The sequence below is a fragment of the Otolemur garnettii genome, unplaced genomic scaffold (assembly GCF_000181295.1).
Source record: "Otolemur garnettii isolate 467f Iridium unplaced genomic scaffold, OtoGar3 scaffold00037, whole genome shotgun sequence".
NCBI lineage: Eukaryota > Metazoa > Chordata > Mammalia > Primates > Galagidae > Otolemur > Otolemur garnettii.
The window spans coordinates 1,101,146-1,119,964 of NW_003852432.1; positions in this window are offsets into that span (position 1 = coordinate 1,101,146).

Below are 18,819 nucleotides of genomic sequence, written 5' to 3' on the forward strand. Positions count from 1 at the left end.
TTAGTGTTGATGGAATGAAAAAAGGAAAGAATTAAACAGGAAGGAAGGATGAAAAGAAAGAGGAAGAGAGGAAAGAAAGAGGGAGAGAGGGAGGAAAGATAGGATAAGGGAAGGAGGGAGGGAGGGTCTGGAGGCAGGAAGCTGAAGGTCACCTCTGCATCTATGGTCTGCAACTATTCTAAGATTCATGTTAATGAAGGTGGGAGATTGGTTAGGATCTGATCCTTCACCACCAGGGGACAGAGGAAAGCAGGGGCACTGGCCTAAGCTCTAAGCTGAGTGCTCTCTGTCCACTGCTTCCTGGTCATGCTGCGGGATGAGCAAAGAGCAACACGCAGAGGGAGGCTGGGGTCTGAGCAAAAATGTGCCTGAAAGAAAGTCACAGGCCAGAGAAAGCCATTGTGCTAGACTTCAGGCAGCACCAAGAGGGCGCTGGGGAGGCATTTTGGTCCAGGCTTGGAGGTCCTTTGCACTGCCGGGAAAGCAGAGACCAGGAGCTGCATGAGGCTTCATCACAACTGCTCATCTTGGCCTTGTTGTCTTGTTCTAAGAGTCACAGGGCTGTTCCCTGCTCAGAGAGGCTGATTCTCACTGTTCTTGGCCTCTCCTACACGGCAGTGGTTTTGCCAGCAGCAATTGGCTGCTGAGCTCTCCAAGGGCCCTGTGCTCTTGTTGTAACTGCTTCTACCTCTAGAGACTTCCTACTTTCCTGGAGAGCTCTGGGTGGGATGCTCTTCAAACAGGCATCCCATCTCCCCATGTACGTTCCCCATACACAGTAGGCAATTTACATTATGACTTCACCTGGTGAATAACTTTTATATATGTTTCTTCATTTTAGCTTCATATTTTTTTATTTGTCATCTGCTTGGTGACAAGTTTGCCACATGTAATTTTCTCCATTTAATATTAATTTTCCTTAGTTCATGTTAAAACAGAAATATTTCTTATTCAAGTCTTACTCATAAATTTATAGGCCATTATTTATATTCTTTTTATCAGCTCAGTAATGATATTTTCCAGATCTATTGTAAGTTCTTATTGTCTTCATCGTTTCATTAGGCATGAAATGAAACTAAATAGAGCTACAGTTGTTTTATTTAACGTCTGAATCTTATTCTTGTTCAGGAAATAATTTAGATAAAAATAACTATTGTATACCCTGAATGGTGTGTCAATCGACATGTGGCTGTTTATAGAATTCCATTCTATTAATAATTTTAGAGTTTCCTGGTTTCTTTCTGATGCTAATAGAAACCCAACCTCCCACTCCCACTCCACCCATCTAAACTTGCTATATCTGGGTATTTGGACTATGAGGTGAGGAAGGACCTCAACATTTGAAAGCTGTCACCCTGCACTGGGGTTCTGCAGGTTCTCAAGGAAAAACAACCTTTCTCAGGGGTCAGATATTCCCCTGTGCAGAGAGAATTCTTTTTCCCATTTAAGTGGAGCCTAGGCTTGCAAGGACCACCCTCAGTATTTGGGGTGGGGCAAGAAACAGCATAAATAAAATGGCACATCTGGAGAGCACATTGCAACCCAGGAGTGGCCCAGAGATTTGTGCTGTTGGAGGTGCCTGGAGAGGCCCTCAGAGGTGGTCTGGGAGCTCAGAACTTTGGGCAAGGGCACAGCTAAGTAGCTGGGAGCTGGTTCTTTTTTTTTTTTTTTATTGAATGGTAACTATGTACATTAATGCACTTCTAGGGTACAGTGTGGGGTTTTCACATGCAATCCGAAATACTGCCATCAAACTGGTCAACACAGCCTTCACATCATTTTCTCAGTGGGAGCTGGTTCTCACACATGCAAGCACAGGAGCTTATGTGAAAGGAGTCAGGACAGAGAAACCAGAGGTGAGGGTCTGTCTAGGAGGTGGCTGCTATAGAGGTAGCACTCCCCAGTCCCTCCACAGTGACCTCACCCCAGGCTCGTGACAAAGCCTCTGGTGGACAATGCAGCTTCCTGGGTTGTGGTTCCATTTGGAAACTGACTTGGCAGTGAGCAGCTGCTGGACAAGAACGTGGCAGTCTCCAGAAAGTTACCACTGACCCCTCTTCCCCATAACAACCTGCCTTCAGTCTCCTCCACTACTTTTAAGCCAGGCCCCCTATGCCTGGCCCATCTTCAAAACATGAAGCTGAAATGAAATAGATGGGAAGTTGCAATTCTGTCCCACAAAGGTTGTTTCCAGACAACCTGTGGAGCCTGAAGCACAGACCCACAGGAAGCCCTATAGAAAAGCGGTGACCACCCCTTCTGCCCTCTTTTGCCTCCTCTCCCCTCCTCCCTGCCTTGCTTTCCCTCTCTAGTCTTTGTCTGCTTCCTTCTGTCCCTGCCTCTGTCTCTCTGCCTTTCTCCCCATCAAACTACCTCCAGTGGAAATTTGACTGTTTTCTTCCTAGGACAACAAATGAGGCAGAGGAAGAAAAAGAAAGCAAGGAAAGCAAAGGTGAAGGTGTTTTTCACTTAATGCGGATCTCAGGTCTATAGGAGGAAGCTGGGTACGATGGCTCATGTCTGTAATCCTAGCACTCTGGGAGGCCGAGGCAGGTGGATTGCTTGAGCTCAGGACTTTGAGACCAGTCTGAGCAAGAGTGAGACCTGTCTCTACTAAAAATAGAAAAACTAGCCAGGCACTGTGACAGGCACCTATAGTCCCAGCTACTCGGGAGGCTGAGGCAGAAGGATCACATAAGCCCAGGAGTTTGAGGTTCCTGTGAGCTAGGCTGACGCCAAGGCACTCTACCCAGAGTGACAGAATGAGACTCTGTCTCAAATAATAATAATAATATCTATAGGATGGTAGACCCAGGCACATAGGGAGGGAGACTTTAGGTAGGCAAGGCCAGTGGGCACCTGCCATTTGCTCAACACACAGCATACCCATGGTATAAGGGCAAGAAAATCTGAACTCACAGACATGGTGAGGAAGGTTTGATTGCCATTAGGAGTAATCTTGGTCACTGATCTAGGACAGAGAAGGCAAAAAGCTGGAGTTGGATTTTCTCTACCAGCCATGTTAGAGTTACTAGTACTGGACTTGCCCTCCTGACCTAAAAAACAAAACACATGAAGCAACTGTCCTAGCTGTAGTCGACAGGCAGCCAGACTATAGCTGTTGAGATAAGGAAACCATGTGAGACAAGGTCCACGTTTGCCTCAGATTTCTACCCAGGGTGCTTTTTAGATGGCACAGATCAGACTGCAGGGCTGCCAGAGTGGCTAGAATTTGAGGCCAGGATAGCGGGTATGGACTGAATTCTGTCCCTTCCTCTCCCCCATTCATATGTTGAAACTTTAGTACCTCAGAATGTGACTAGATTTGAAGATAAAGCCTTTAAGGAGGTGATTAACTTAAAATAAGACAGTGACCCCTAATCCGATCTGTCCTTCTAAGACAGCAATTCTCAACCTGTGGGTCGCAACCCACAGGAACTATATTAAAGGGCCACGGCATTAGAAAGGTTGAGAACTACTAGGAAATGCAGACACACACCAAACACTTTGACTTTGTACTTCCAGCCCCAGAACTGTGAGGACAAGGTGGCATCTATCGTGTGCTCCAACACCCCCATGAGTTCTCAGAAGGGCTACTACTTTTTCTTTTGAGGCAGAGTCTCAAGCTGTCACCCCGGGTAGAGTGCTGTGGCATCGTAGCTCATAGCAACCTCCAACTCTTTTGGGCTCAAGTGATCCTCTTGCCTCATTTTTTTTTTTTTCTGTTTTTAGTAGAGACAAGGTCTCAATTTTGCTGAGGTTGGTTTTGAACTCGTGAGCTCAATCCACCCACTTCAGCCTTTCAGAGTGCTGTGATTACAGGTGTGAGCCACCACGCCTGGCTATGTTCAGGAATTTAAAAGAAAAAATATATATATATATATATAAAATGAGTGAACAAATGTAGGAGTTTTAGCAGAAAAATGGAAACTACAAAAATGATCCAGGCTGGGAACAGTGGCTCACACCTACAATCCAGCATATTGGGAGGCTGAGGCTGGAGGATCACTTGAGGCCAGGAGTTTGAGACAAGACTGGGCAACATAGCAAGACTCCATCTCTAAATAAAAAACCTAGCCAAGAATAATGGTGCATGCATGTAGCTAAGGAGGCTTGGGAGGCTAAGGCTGGAGGATCCCTTGAGCCCAAGAATTCAAAGTTACAGTGAGCACTTCAACCTGGACAATAGAGCAAGCCATTGTCTCTAAAAAAAAAAAAAAAAGTATTTTAAAGTGCTACAAGAAAACAAACAAAAATCCCAGTCAGTCCAGAATTCTATATCCAGGAAAAATATTGTTCAAAAATTTTTTTGAAAAAATAAGGGAATATAGTTTCAAAGTGAAAACTGAGAGGATACGCATACAAAAAAATGATAAAGGAAGTTCTTCAAGCTGAATGGAAAGGATGCCAGATGAAAACTGTGACTCAGAGGAAGAGGTAAGAATACCAGAAAGTAAATACATGGGTAAATATAAAAGACTGTGCTTTTTATTCCCTCTTAATTATTTTAAAGATTACTGTTAACAATAGTTGAGCCTATAGCCTATATACTCAGTGAAATAAATACATAACAACAATAGCACAAAGGATAAGGGAACAGGGAAGAATCCCATCATAAATTCTTACATTTTATGTCAAGTAGGACAATAGTAAACAAGCAGGCTTGATGTATTAAGGAAGCAAATTATAATTTCTAGAGCTTGTTTTGAAGAATCTCAAAAACATTATGCTAAGCCAAAGATACCAGACATAAAATACTACATACCACATGATTCAATTTATGGGAAAAAATTTTAAAACATGAACCCATAGTGACAAAAGCAGATTTGTGCGAGCCTAAGGCCAGGAATCGGGACAGGGTGGTGTCGACAGCAAAGGGGTGTGAAGAAATTATTTAAGGAGACGAGCAGCCGTGTATCAGGATTGCGGTGGAGGTTACATGTCAGGATGCAGCTATCAAAATTCATCAGACTGTATACCTAAGATGAGTGAATTTTATTGTACACAAAGAACACCTCAATAAAGCTAAAAAGTTTCAAAAATATAAAATTTGGACAAAAAATGCAAAGGACTTAGAATATCCAAATATTTTTGAAAAAGGAAAACAAAGTTGGAGAATTCAGACAGTATTATCTGAACCCCACCCAGATCAGGAGGATGGGGCTTTCCTCTCAGCTCTGCCCTATGGCCTGCATCCTGCAGCAGTGGCTCCCCATTTCACTCTAAGTCACACCAAAGTCCTTAAGATCACCCAGAAGGCTGTGCTCTGCCCACCCACGTTCTCCCCACTTCCTCTCCTGCACTGTCCCCCTCATCACTCTCTCCCAGCCACACTGCTGCCCTCCAGGTCCCCAAAACCAACAAAAAAAAAAAATAAAGCCCTTGCCCAAGCCGGTCCCCCCGCCCGGAAGGCCGGTCCCCCAGATATCTCTGGGTAACTCTTCCCTTCTTTTAAGTCTTTGTACAAATCTCACTTTTTCAACTCACCTTCTCAAAGGCCCGTGCTGAGCCCTTTATTTAATCTTGCAAATTGCCTTCTTCCCCTTTACTGGGCTATTTGTCTCTGGTTTTGTTACCGCATTACAACCTTCTAATATACTTTCTGTTTTGCTTATTCCTGTCTCTATTGTGTTTTGTCTGTGTTCCCCTGCTAGAATGCAAGCTCATGAGGGCAGAGATGTTCATCAGACTTATTTATCAGTATACCCTAGGATGTAAAACACTGCTCAGTACATAGTAGGCATCTATAAACTTACACTGAACAATGAGTAAAATCTCTTTCATGTCTTTTGCCCAGTGTTCATTTCTTCTTATTTTTTTGTAAACTATCTTAAGTTGCACATGAACTTTATGGCCACCCTGTATTACCTGCACTTGGCCTTCGCTGGTTTAATGTGTTACTGATATTTTCTTCCAATTTGTGACTTTCCATTTTTCACTCTTTTTACGAGTCATTGGATGAAAGAGGTCCTTAATTTTAATGTAGTTTGATTTCCCTATTTTCTTCTTTATCGTTTGGACTTTTTTTTATTTGTTTAGAAAATCCTTCCCTGCCCAAGATCGTAAAGGTAATCTCTGTTTATCTTCCAAAAGCGCACGATTTTGCCTTTTAAATTACAGTATTGAATATACATGAAATTGAGTTTTGTGAAGGGCGTGATGTATGGGAACAGTTTCATTAGAGAAACTGTTCAAAACGTTTCAAAAAGAGCCTCCTCTTTTCTTTTCTATATAGATAATCAATTGTCCCCACTCCATTTATCAAATCGTCCAACCAATTGCAATGTATCTGCAGTGCCCATCTGTCATAAATCAAGCTTCCATGATACGCACCCCCTTCTCCATTTATGTGCTCCTATACATAGTTTTAATCACTGTAGCATTAAAACAGTTTTTGATTTCTGGTAGGTCAAATCTTCCAAGTTCCTTTTCTCCCTGTGACATGTTTTGAAGTTTTATACAATGTATAAATTGCCTATTTTTTAAAATAAAAAATATAGATGCAGTAAAATATCTAACTAGCTGGAAATGTTCCTTTCATAGATTCAAAAATCAGGTCACAAAAAGATTTGAATAATCTTAAGTTGAAAGAATTAAAAGATTTATTTATACTCAGTGTATATATTATATACATACATGTATGTATATATATGCTTTTAAAAGATGGAAAGGCTATCTTCCTAAATTTAACAGTGATTATCTCTGCTTGGTGAAATGGTGGGTGCTTTCTATTTTTTTCTTTGTGTGTATCTCTATTTTCCACACTTTTTTTTACCATGAGCTTGTACTATTCATTATGCGAGAAAAAGAAATAACCTTGGAGTTATTTTTAGGTAATGCTGTGTAACAGTAAGAAAGCACAGAAAACAAATGGGGCAGGAGGGAGTGGGGCATGTCTGGGCCAGGGGCGTGTGGGCAGGAAGTTGTCCCAGCAAGCCAGGAGGACAGAGCCATTCTCACAAAAAGAAACCAGAAGGAGGAGCTAATTTAGGGACAAGGAGGAAATGTTAAATTGGCATTTAAAGAAGTCAAAATAGAAAGAAATCCCAGTATGAGAGCAAGGGGAAGAGTCCCACCCAGAGGCAGACCCCAGGCTAGAGGGGGCAGAGCCTCTGAGTTGGATTATTGGGTCTAAGGAGCTGAGAGCAGGATCTGAGATGCTGAGAGCCCACTGCGCCCTGGGACAGGGGCATTGAGGGCCCAGAGACTAGGGGTGGGCTGGTAACCCCAGGGTCAGATTAGGAGTGTGAAGGATGCCAGATGGTAGAGGTAGAGGTGGTCAGAGAGTCAAGCTGAGTGGATTCCAAGAAGGGACATAAGCTGTCTGCCCCACCTCAAGAGAGCAGCTTCAGAGAGATGAATCCTACAGTTAGGGCTGGAGGAAGGGGAAAGGCCTCACTGAATCTATCTTCAACATGAAGCTCTCACATAGGTATAACCATTCCCATTTCACAGGTGAGGAGACTGAGGCTTATAGGGCAGAGTTTAGATCCTCATACCAACACCAAACCTCTTAGGTTAGGACCAGTGTGATGGTTACAGAATTGAAGGAGGCGGCAGAGGGGGAAGGGATTCTAGGATTCTAGAAGTCTAGAGAGGTCTTCCTTGACATGACCTGTTGGAGAAACAGGAAGTTAACCCCTCCCAACCCAGTTAATCCATGCAGGGGCTGACCCCAGGCCTGGCTCGGAAGGCAGAGTGTTGGCAGTCTATCCAGAGCCAGGCCCCTGCTTGTCTGCTTGAAGCTGCATTGACATTGTCCTCTGACAAATGCATGAGGGCCTGCTGTGACACACAGTCTGGATTCCCCTTTACAACGAGCCCGACCTGAGGACTTGTTCCCCAGCTGCTCATCGTGCCACAGTCCTCCATCTTTCCTCCCTTTTCAGGAAATGTCCTTGACTACAAAAAGTCACCTCACCCAGAGTGAGGTGTCCTTCCCAGGGCAAACCACTTCTGTGACAGACTCGGGAGAGCTCTGCACGGCTGCCTGGGGGTTGAGGAGGTCTTCAATGGGCCTGCACAGGCAACCCAGTACCTTCTCCTGCCCAATCCTGCCTCCTAGGTCCCCTCTGCAGGTGTCAGTCCTGAGAGCTGTCCCAAGTAAGCCCCCACATGCCACATCCACCCTCAGGGAACCTGAGCCGTGACACACAGACTCTGCTTTCATCACGAAAGCAACTAGCAGGGGAAATATAATCTAAATATTGTCACCCCCTTTTTTCAGAGAGAAAATTGAAACTCAGAGATGGCTATTTGCCCAAGGTCACCCAGCTGGCAATGGTACAATCGTGGTTTGAACCCAGCCTTCAGGAAACCAAATCCCATACTCACTGCACCTCCCTAGCATCTGTGAGGGGCAGTCAGGAAGCAGAGGCAGGTCCTCTTGGGCCTGGAAGGGTGAGCTGTCCTGGTGTTCCCCAGCAGCCTGGGCGCATTCAGGGTTGGACACTTTCAAGCTACCCCAGCCCTAGCCAGGGAAGGAGGGTGGAGGTGTCTGTGCTGAGCTGCACTGCTGGCCACCAGAGCCAGTCTCCCATCAATGCTCTAAGTGCCCACAGTGAAGGCAGGGGCTCAGAGCCCCCCATCACCATGTGCCCCCACATTAGAACACTCATCCCATTGTCCCAACATGATGTCCCAATGGTGCAGACTTTTTGTAACTGTCAGGAACGTGGCAGAGCATGAAATCCGTTACATAAGTGATCTAGCTTAAGCCATGGTGCATCCTGTTTGTTTTATGACAGGGCAGAAATGGAAAATTTTGCCGCAAGGTAGAAATATAAAACAAAGACAGGCTATGATAGCCTCTCACAGGAGGCCCGTGTTGCTGTGTCCCACATGCTCCCTGCCATCCCCCTTGCCGAGATGGGACCTGTGCCTCAGATGAGACCTGTGCTTTCCACACTCAGCCATCAAAACCCCAGTCCAGGTGGGCCCTGCTCCCACCGCAGCACTAGAATCATAGTCTTTAACTTCGGTGGGGCCTCTGTACCCCACAATCTTTTGAGTCATCCTCATTTCTCTGTTTTCAAGTATTTTCTTTTCTTTCTTTCTATCTTTCTTTCTTTTTTTTGAGACAGAATCTCACTATATTGCCCTCAGTAGAGTGCTGTGGCGTCACAGCTCACAGCAACCTCAAACTCCCGGACTTAAGCGATTCTCTTGCCTCGGCCTCCCAAGTACCTGGGACTATAGGCACCCACCACAATGCCCAGCTATTTTGTTGTTGTTGTGGCAGTTGTCATTGTTGTTTAGCTGGCCCAGGCTGGGCTCAAACCTGCCAGCCTCAATGTATGTGGCCAGCACCCTACTTATTCAGCTACGGGTGTCAAGCCATGTTTTCAACTATTTTCAACTTTCATGACTGGCGTCTGGTCTTCACCCACTAGCCCCGCTAACAATCTTGCATCCACGGCCTGATACCCACCAAGGCCCCTAACTGTTCCCTTCCTCCTGTGCTCAGCTGATTTGGCCAGTCTTGCCTACCCCTCATCCTCCTTCCTTTTGGGAGTGGTCTGTTCTGCTCTCTCACCACCTGGCCACTTGTGTGCCAGCCCCACCGCCTCCTCTTTCCCCTGGCACCCTGTTGCCCTCCTTCTCTCGTTTCCCTCCTGCTTCCTCCCCACAGCCTATGAACATGCTCACAGTGAACGCTTCCTCCACCTCAAGTCTCTCTAGACAGCTTCAGCCCTCTCTCTCCTCCCTCCTCAGCTCAGCCTTTGAAAAAGCTTTCGGGAGTAATCCGTACTCTCATATACCAACGATAATGGGAACAAAACCAAAATATTACACATAGACTCCAGCAGAAGAGTAATAAAAATAATAACATAAATGACAAAGTGAAGTTTATTCCAGGAATTTGAAGACTGTCAGCATCAGAATACCAATTAATGCAATTTATCTCATGAATATATTAAAGAAGAAAAATCATATGATCATTAGATAGAAGCCCCAAAGACATTTGATAAAATCCAATATACATTTTTTGTTAAAGTCCTCTTAGTAAACTAGGAGTAAAAGGATAATTCCAAAGCAGGATAAAGAACAAATCTAAACCAGGAACTGATGTCATTCTTTTTTTTTTTTTTAGAGACAGAGTCTCACTTTATCACCCTGAGTAGAGTGCCATGGTGTCACACAGCTCACAGCAACCTCCAACTCCTAGGCCTAGGCGATTCTCCTGCCTCAGCCTCCCAAGCAGCTGGGACCACAGGTGCCCACCACAATGCCCAGCTATTTTTTGGCTGCAATTTGGCCGGGGCTGGGTTTGAACCCGCCATCCTCGGTATATGGGGCCAGCACCCTACTCACTGAGCAACAGGCGCTGCCCATCTGATGTCATTCTTAAAGATGAAACACTACCTTATGAGGGCACAAGGATGTCCTTGTTCAGAGCTATCATGAAATATTGTTTGGAAGTTAAGTTCTAGTCAATATAATCACAAAAGAAAAATAAAACATGATCTAATTATTGGAAGAGAGAGTAGAGAACCAGACTGACTCCAAAGAACATTCAAAGGTAAAGTGATAATTATTATAATTAATAAGAGTTTAATAAGGCAGGTAGTTACCAAAGAAATATGGATCATTTTATTACCTTTTCTATAGAGTGGCAACCATCAGAAAATATAAGCAGAAAAAGGATTTCATTCACAGTAGGAATCAAAATATAAAATGCCAACAGAGATCCCTAACAAGAAGAGGATAGGACCGCTTAAAGAAAAGCTCTCGTACTTTACTGAATAACTTGAACTAATAGGAGGCCATACTTTGTTTCAAAGATAAGACTCAACATTGTAAATATGTCAATCTTCCCCCAATTCATCTATACATTTCCCACAATGCCAATCAAAATCGCAAGTGAGTTTTGAGTAGAATTTGATGAAATGAGTCTCATTATTCTGGATGAGTAAGCGTGAGGCATTCATAAGAAATTTTTTTTTTAAAGACAGAACAGGGCACACTTGTCATTATCAAATATGAAAAAATGTATTTTAAACCTGTAGTAATTGCAGCAGTAAAATCCTGGTGGCAGAGTAAACAGACAGATCAAAGGAGCAGAACAGAAGAAAATCCAGCTGGTATTTGCAGTCAGTGGGGGAAAGAATGAGCTATTCAAGAAATGGTGCTGGGATAACACAAAGGCTGTTTTCTCCTGATGATTTGATTTACTGAAACATTAAAAAGTTCCATATTTCAAAGACACAGTATAACTGAAATCTTTACAGAAAACATGATATGATGTCTGGGATTTGCTACAAAATAATTGGGGAGATTTTGGCAGCGTGTCAACGAAACAGAATTGACTGTGTTAATAATGGTTGAGGCGGGGCACTGGCTATGTGGGGGTTCATTCTACTATTCTGCCTTCTTTCACATGTGTTTGACATTTTCCATAATAAAAAGTTTTAAACATAGGGCGGAGCCTATGGCTTAGTGGGTAGGGCACCGGTTCCATATACCAAGGTTGGTGGGTTTGAACCCGGCCGCAGCCAAACTGCAACAAAAAATAGCTGGACGTTGTGGCAGGCACCTGTACTCCCGACTACTCAGGAGGCTGAGGCAAGAGAATCGCCTACACCCAGGAGTTGGAGGTGGCTGTGGGCTGTGACGCCACAGTACTCTACCAAGGGTGACAAAGTGAGACTCTGTCTCTTTTTTTTTTTTTTAATTAAATGATAGCTGCGTACAGAGACTCTGTCTCTTAAAAAAAAAGTTTTAAATATAATATGGATTTAAAAGCCCAACTAGGAAAATATTTGCACACAGAGATAAATGTCCTCGAGATATAGATTGCTCTTACAAAGCGATACACATGCTTAGTCTCGATAGTAATCAAAGACAAATTCTTTTTCGTTTTCAGTCTTTAATAGCAGCAAAGATCCAAACGGATGGTAATGCTCAGAACAGGTGAAGGTGTGAAGAAATGGGCACTCTCATATATAGGGGTGGAGGAGTAAACTGGCCCAACTCTATCTAGGGGCCAATTGTCAGTCTGTGCTGGAGCCTTTAAAATATGCTTACACTTTAACTCAGCAATTCAATTTTTTTTTTTTTTTTTGAGACAGAGCCTCAAGCTATCCCCCTGGGTAGAGTGCTGTAGCTTCACAGCTCACAGCAACCTCCAATTCCTGGGCTCAAGCGAGTCTCCTGCCTCACCTCCCAAGTAGCTGGGACCACAGGCGCCTGCCACAACGCCCAGCTATTTTTTGGTTGCAGCCATCATTGTTGTTTGGCGGGTCCGGGCTGGATTTGAACCCGCTGCCTTAGGTGTATGTGGCTGGCACCTTAGCCACTTGAGCCACAGGTGCCAAGCCAGCAATTCAATTTTTAAGAATTTTTCTAACAGACACAAATACTCAAGTATGTTCACAGAGATATTTATACATATGTGTTTATCACAATATTGTTTACAACAGTGAAACACTGGGAAAATGCCCCAAATACACCATCATTTTTAATGTGTGGATGCATCACAATTCATTTATTATACCTATTGACTAATAGGTATAGTAAATAGTCAATAGTATAGTCAATAGGTATAGTAAATGAATTATAATGCTCTTTGGAGTCAGTCTGGTTCTTGACTCTCTCTTCCAATAATTATATTATAATAATACCTATAGTCAATAGGTATAGTAAATGAATTATGGGGCATCCACACATTAAAAATGATGGTGTAGCAGGGCACAGTGGCTCATGCCTCCCAGCACTTTGGGAGCACTTTGGGAGGCGAAAGTGGGAGGATCATTTGAGACCAAGAGTTCAAGACCAGCCTGCAACACAGTAAGACCCCATCTCTACAGATTCTAACAGCAACCTCCAGTTTTGGGGCTTAGGCGATTCTCTTGCCTCTACATACTGTTCTATCTTGCCTTTTGCACTTGACAGTAGATCTTGGTCACAGCAAATTAGTCTCCCACCAACAATGCATGAGTGCACTCCCCTGCCCCCAGCTACACCCTTGCCAATAAACTGTGCTACCAAATTTCTTGGTCTTTACTAAGTTTTGACAGATGGAAAATGATATCTCATTGTAATTTTACATTGCATTTCTCTCATTTTATATGAGATGGAACAACTTTTCATATTGTAAGAGAAATTAATTCTTCTTTACATATGAACTTTATTCACATTCTTTGCCCACATGTCATTTTTTAATATTGATTTGTAGTGGCTCTTTAGAAGCAAGTGGGCATTCATCTGTTTTATGGCTTCATGAGCACAAAGCCCTCTCTATGCTAAGATTTTATATAGAGAGATTTTATATATATATATATAATATTATATATACATATAATGCTCCATGTTTTCTTCTCACACTTTTATGATTTCAATTTTAAATTAAATATTTTCTCCATTGTTTTGACATACAAAGTGAAGTCAGAATCACTATTTCTCTTAGACATGTCCCCAGCTGTCCCAGCCCTATATATTGAACCAATTATCTTTCCCCCTATAATGTGAGATGGCATTTTATAATACATTAAATTCCTATATTAATTTGGGTCTATTTCTGAGCTGTTTATTCTATTCTGTTGATCTGACTGAATTTGCTATGACATATCTCTATTTTAATTATGTATTCACATATGGTATAGCTGATCTTTTCTGATGCCTCTTTTGTTTTTTTTTTTTCTTTGAGACAGAGTCTCACAATGTCACTCTTGGTAGAGTGCTGTAGCATCACAGCTCACAGCAACCTCGAACTCTTGGGCTTAAGCAATTTTCTTGCCTCAGCCTCCCAGTAGCTGGGACTACAGGCACCTGCCACAATGCCTGGCTATTTTTTGGTTGTAGTTGTCATTGTTTGGCAGGCCTGGTCTGGGTTTGACCCTGCCAGCCCCGGTGTATGTAGCTGGCACCCTAGCTGCTGAGCTACAGGTGCCAAGCCTGATGACTCTTTTTAAAGAGAATTTCTTGGATATTTGTCCATGTTTATTTTTTCAAATAAACTTGAGAATAAGCTTGTCTGGATCCAAGACAAGTATATAAGTGTAAGTATTTAAATGTAATGCATAATTTAAGAAGAATTAACATCTTTGTAATATATAAAATCAACATTTTTCAATTCAGGATTTTTTTTCATTTCTATTTCATGAGTTCTTCTATTCTTTTCTGCAATTATGTTTTAAAACCGTCATATGGTTTTAAACCTTGCATGTTTATTGCTATTACACTCAGTTTTTCTCTTCCATTGTATTCTTGTTGTTTTTATATTGGAATGCCACTAATGTGCTATGTTAATTTTGTACCAGCAATCTAGTAGAATTCTTATCCTTTGCAATTTGTTCCATTAGTTCTCTGGGGTTTTCAAGTTATACAATCATTTCATTTTATATTACTGATACAAATTTATTTCCTATTTTCTAACTTGGCGGTTTGTTTCTTTTTCTTATTTAACTGCTTTAGTTAATAATTCATCTAACTGCTCCTTACTCTAGTGGGAATCCTTCTATCATTTTATCATTAAGTTCAATAATTGATTTAATTTACAACAAGTAGAAATAGAAAAATAATCAAAACACAAAATAGGTATTTCACAGAAGAGGAAATAAAAACAACTCATGAACATAGGCAAAAATGTTCACCCCATCTAAAGTGTTACTAGCCTGCTGTTTAAATTCTAAAACCCAGACTTTCATCCTTGGTCCCCTGATTTTCTTGCTCGATGCTCTTTGGGCCATTGCCCCTGCTGCCTACTCTAAGCTGATGGCTCCAGGATCATAGCTCCAGAACTGACCTTTCCCCAGAGTGTCCAATCTGTATGTTCAACAGTCTCCTAGCCGTCCTCCCTGTGCTTCCTATAAGCACCTCAAACTCAGCACGTTCAAAACTGCACCAGTCATGTTGGCCACCAAACCTTATTTAGTGAACTGTTTGTCATCTGCCCACTCCTCCCAGTCCAAGCTTCCTCCCGCTTCCTCATCCTACCTATTCAAACAATCAAATCTTGCCACTCATTTACCTCCTAAATATTTGCTTTAATTTGCCTCCTCAAATTCTCTACCCATTGTCTTGGATCAGACCCTCATATTCCTCGTACCTGGCTTATTACTGTGAACTCCTAAATGAATTTTCCTTCTCCATTGCTGACCTTTAGGTTCAGCTTCCAGAATTATTGCTGTTAACGTGTATTTCCAAAAACCAAATTTAATCACACTGTCTTGCATCTTATAACCTCCAAATGGCTCCCCGTTGACACCAGGATCAAGGCCAAGCCCCTGAGAGGATCTACAGGGCTCCTGTAGCCTGGTCCCATCATCCGTCCTTGCTTTCCTGGAAACCCCTACTGAACGCTCTGCTCTGGGGATGCTGAAGCCTTCTTATACTGCTGTGCTGGTCATCTCAGCCACCGTGCAGCCTCCTGCGGACTGCATCTTCTCTCAAAGCATGCTGCTTGCTACTTACTACATTTTACATTTGATTTGAGGTTTTTAATGTGTTTATCAAACCAGTATGTACACATGGTTTAAAAAATCAAATTTTATCAAAAGTCTGAAAGTGAATAAAACTCATCCCAGGCCCATCTCTCCCATCCTTATTCCTACTCCCTGGAGTCAACCACTTTTAATTCTTTCAGCTGTTTCTTCTGATATTTGCTTTTGTTATCTCTAAACAATATATTTATATAGTTATTTCCTGACTTATTAAACTTACACGTCATTCTCAGATAAGGGATGAGTTCTATTATGCTCCCCACACCTTGTCTCTCCCATTCTTTGGTTAAATAATGTTCACATTACTGTGACTATGTAGGCATTGTCATACAGACTCAACTAAGGCACAAGGATTAAATTTTATTTGTGTGTGCAGATTTTTTGTTTTCCAGGGATTTCTTTTTTTTTTTTTTTTACTTTCAAACACTCCCATATGCTTTCTTCAAATGCTCTGTCATCTGGATACTTTATTGAGTCTTCCTTTTTTCAGGACACCCCCTGCCATGAGCCTTCTATCCTCCCACTCCAGGCTAAAAGACAGCTCCCTGCATTCTTTCCAGCTACAAGCCTAGGATTTCATGCAGTCACTTTCCAGAACAGACCCATTGTTTTTGGAATTTTTTGTCCGTCATTCTTGGCTTGCTCCTTTATTTTGCTGGAATACATTAGGAATAACTGCCATAAATAGGGTGCTGAGTCCTTACCTATCTGAAAAAATCTTTATTCTACCCTCATGCTTGATGATAATTTGTCTGGGTATTAAATGTGGGTGGAAATTACTTTCTTTCCGAGTTTTGAAGGCCAACTTGCTCTGTGTTTCAGGGTCTGGTGCTGCCATTAAGAATTCTCATGACACCCGGCATTGTGGTGGGCACCTGTAGTCCCAGCTACTTGGGAGGCTGAGGCAAGAGAATTGCTTAAGCCTAAGAGTTTGAGGTAAGAGTTCGAGGTTACTGTGAGCTGTGATGCCATGGCACTCTATCCAGGGTGACATAGTGTGACTCTGTCTCAAAAAATAAAAAATAGAAAAAAGAATTCTCATGCCATTGTGAGATTCATTGGGATTCTTCATTTTCTCCCTGGAAGTGTTTGGTTATTCTCACTGTTCCCGGTATACTGAGATTTGGGGTTGACATACGTTGTTGTGGATCTCTTTTCATTCTTTGTAAAAGACAAAGGGTAGGCTCAGTGGACTCTTTAAAGACCTCTAAACTTCAGGTTGAGAATTTTCCTGTGTTATTTATCTGATCATTTCCTCCCCTCAATTTTCTCTGTTCTCTCTTTCTGGAATTCCAATGAGTCTAATATGAACCTATCAAATTGATTGGGTTTTGGTTCCCTTGTTACTCTGCTTTCTTGAAGATTTACTCAACTTCATCTTCCAAGTCTACCAAATGTCTGTCTACTTTCTGGGAGGTTTCCTTAACTTTATCTTTACTGAATATTTTATTCTGGTAGACATTTTTAAAGTGCTTTAATTTCCAAGAGCACTTTCTTATTCTTTGAAAGATGTTCTTTTTTATTCCTTATGTTATTTCTATTTCCTTAGAGTCTTTTTCTCTATTTCCCTGAATCTCAATCATATTGGACTCTCTTTGGGGTAGATTAACTTTGGCTATATCTACTTACACATTCAAGAATAAAGCATGTTGGCTCACACCTGTGATCCTAGTGCTCTGAGAGACTGAGGTGGGTGGATTACCTGAGCTCAGAAGTTCAAGACCAGTCTGAGCAAGAGCAAGACATCCATCCTGCCACCCCCCCGACCCCAATCCCTGCCCTGCACCAGCCCTACTAAAAATAGAAAAAACTAGCTGGGTGTGGAGGCACATGCCTGTAATCCCAGCTATTCAGGAGGCTGAGGTAAGAGGATCGCTTGAGTCCAAGAGTTTGAGGTTGCTGTGGGCTATGACGTCTCAAAGGAAAAAGAAAGAAAAAATAAAGCATTAATTATTTAGGATGTGGATGAATGGGGTTTTCTTAGTAGCTGACCTTGATTTGGGGATTCTCAGTGAGAGCCTGGTCACTGGGATCCTCTGGGACCACTCAACGTTCCTGAGAAGGAACTTCCAATCTACTGATTGTGGAGTGCAGGCCTCCCTAAAAATATTTTCTGTGGTGTAGGGGTTGGCTGTTAAACAAGTGGACTTTCTAGTACCAGATCTCATTTCTTCCTTCTGCCACACCTAGCTCCTCGTGGACCCCTTCTCAGGGGCTCTCTAGGGGCAAATAAGCGTCTCTTTCTTCCCCATGCCTGCTTCTTTGAGTATTCTAAGCTAATGCTTCCTCCTCTGTCTTTTTTTTTTTTTTTTTTGAGATAAAATCTCACTCTGGTCCTGGGTAGAGTGGCATGGCATTATAACTCACAGTAATTCCAAACTCCTGGTTTAAGTGATCCTCTTGCCTCAGCCTCCAAAGTAGCTGGGATTACAGGCACCTGCCACAACATCTGGCTAGTTTTTTCTATCTTTAGTAGAGCCAGGGTCAAGCTCTTGCGCAGGCTGGTCTCAAACTCCTGAGCTCAAGGGATCTGTCTAAGCCTCCCAGAGTGCTAGGATTACAGGCATGAGCCACTGTGCCCAGCCGCTTCCTCTACTCTTGTACACGGCCATGGTCACCCCCTACCTCTGCCGCCCCCTGCTCTTAGTCTTCTACATTTTGGTGGAAGCTCCTCATCTACTAATGGCCTCTCTTCCTCATTGCTTGTTTTTTGTTTTTTCTTGCTTTAAGTTTAGAGGGATCTTGGGAGGGAAGCAAGACGAATAAGTGTTTAATCCTCTGTTTTATGGGACTGTTTCACTGCTGGCTGAGCTCCCAGGGACAACGGCTGCTTCTAAATCATCTGTGTCTCCAGAGCTGAGCACAGTGAATGGGATAGGTCAGTCAACAGTCTGTAAAACATCCCCTAAGTGGAACTGAGCCTACTGGTCTGTCTGAAGCCCTCATGCTTTATACAAATGCCTGGGCTGGCCAGGATAACAAGGGGCACACAAGTCATGTCACAAACAGAATGGTGAAAAGCCTATATCTGTCTAGAGAAGAGAAGGCAGTGGTGGTAGGTGGGGTGGGGGGGCATGGGGTTTATGGTCATCCACAAATATCGGGGAGCCCTCACATAGAAGAATCTATACTTTCTATGTAGCCTCAGAGGACACAACTGGGAAGTCAGAGGTGGGAGATGCTCCTTATATGCAATCTCTTTTGAATAGCCAGACTCCTGATGATGGAACAGATGACCTGGAGAGGCAGTGCCCTGCCCTGGAGATATTCACGCAGAGCTGGACAACTGGTTACTAGAATTGCTGCACAGAGAATTCAACTCACTGGTTGAGAGATTAGCATGAGATCCTTTTCTTTAACTCTACCAGAAATAAAA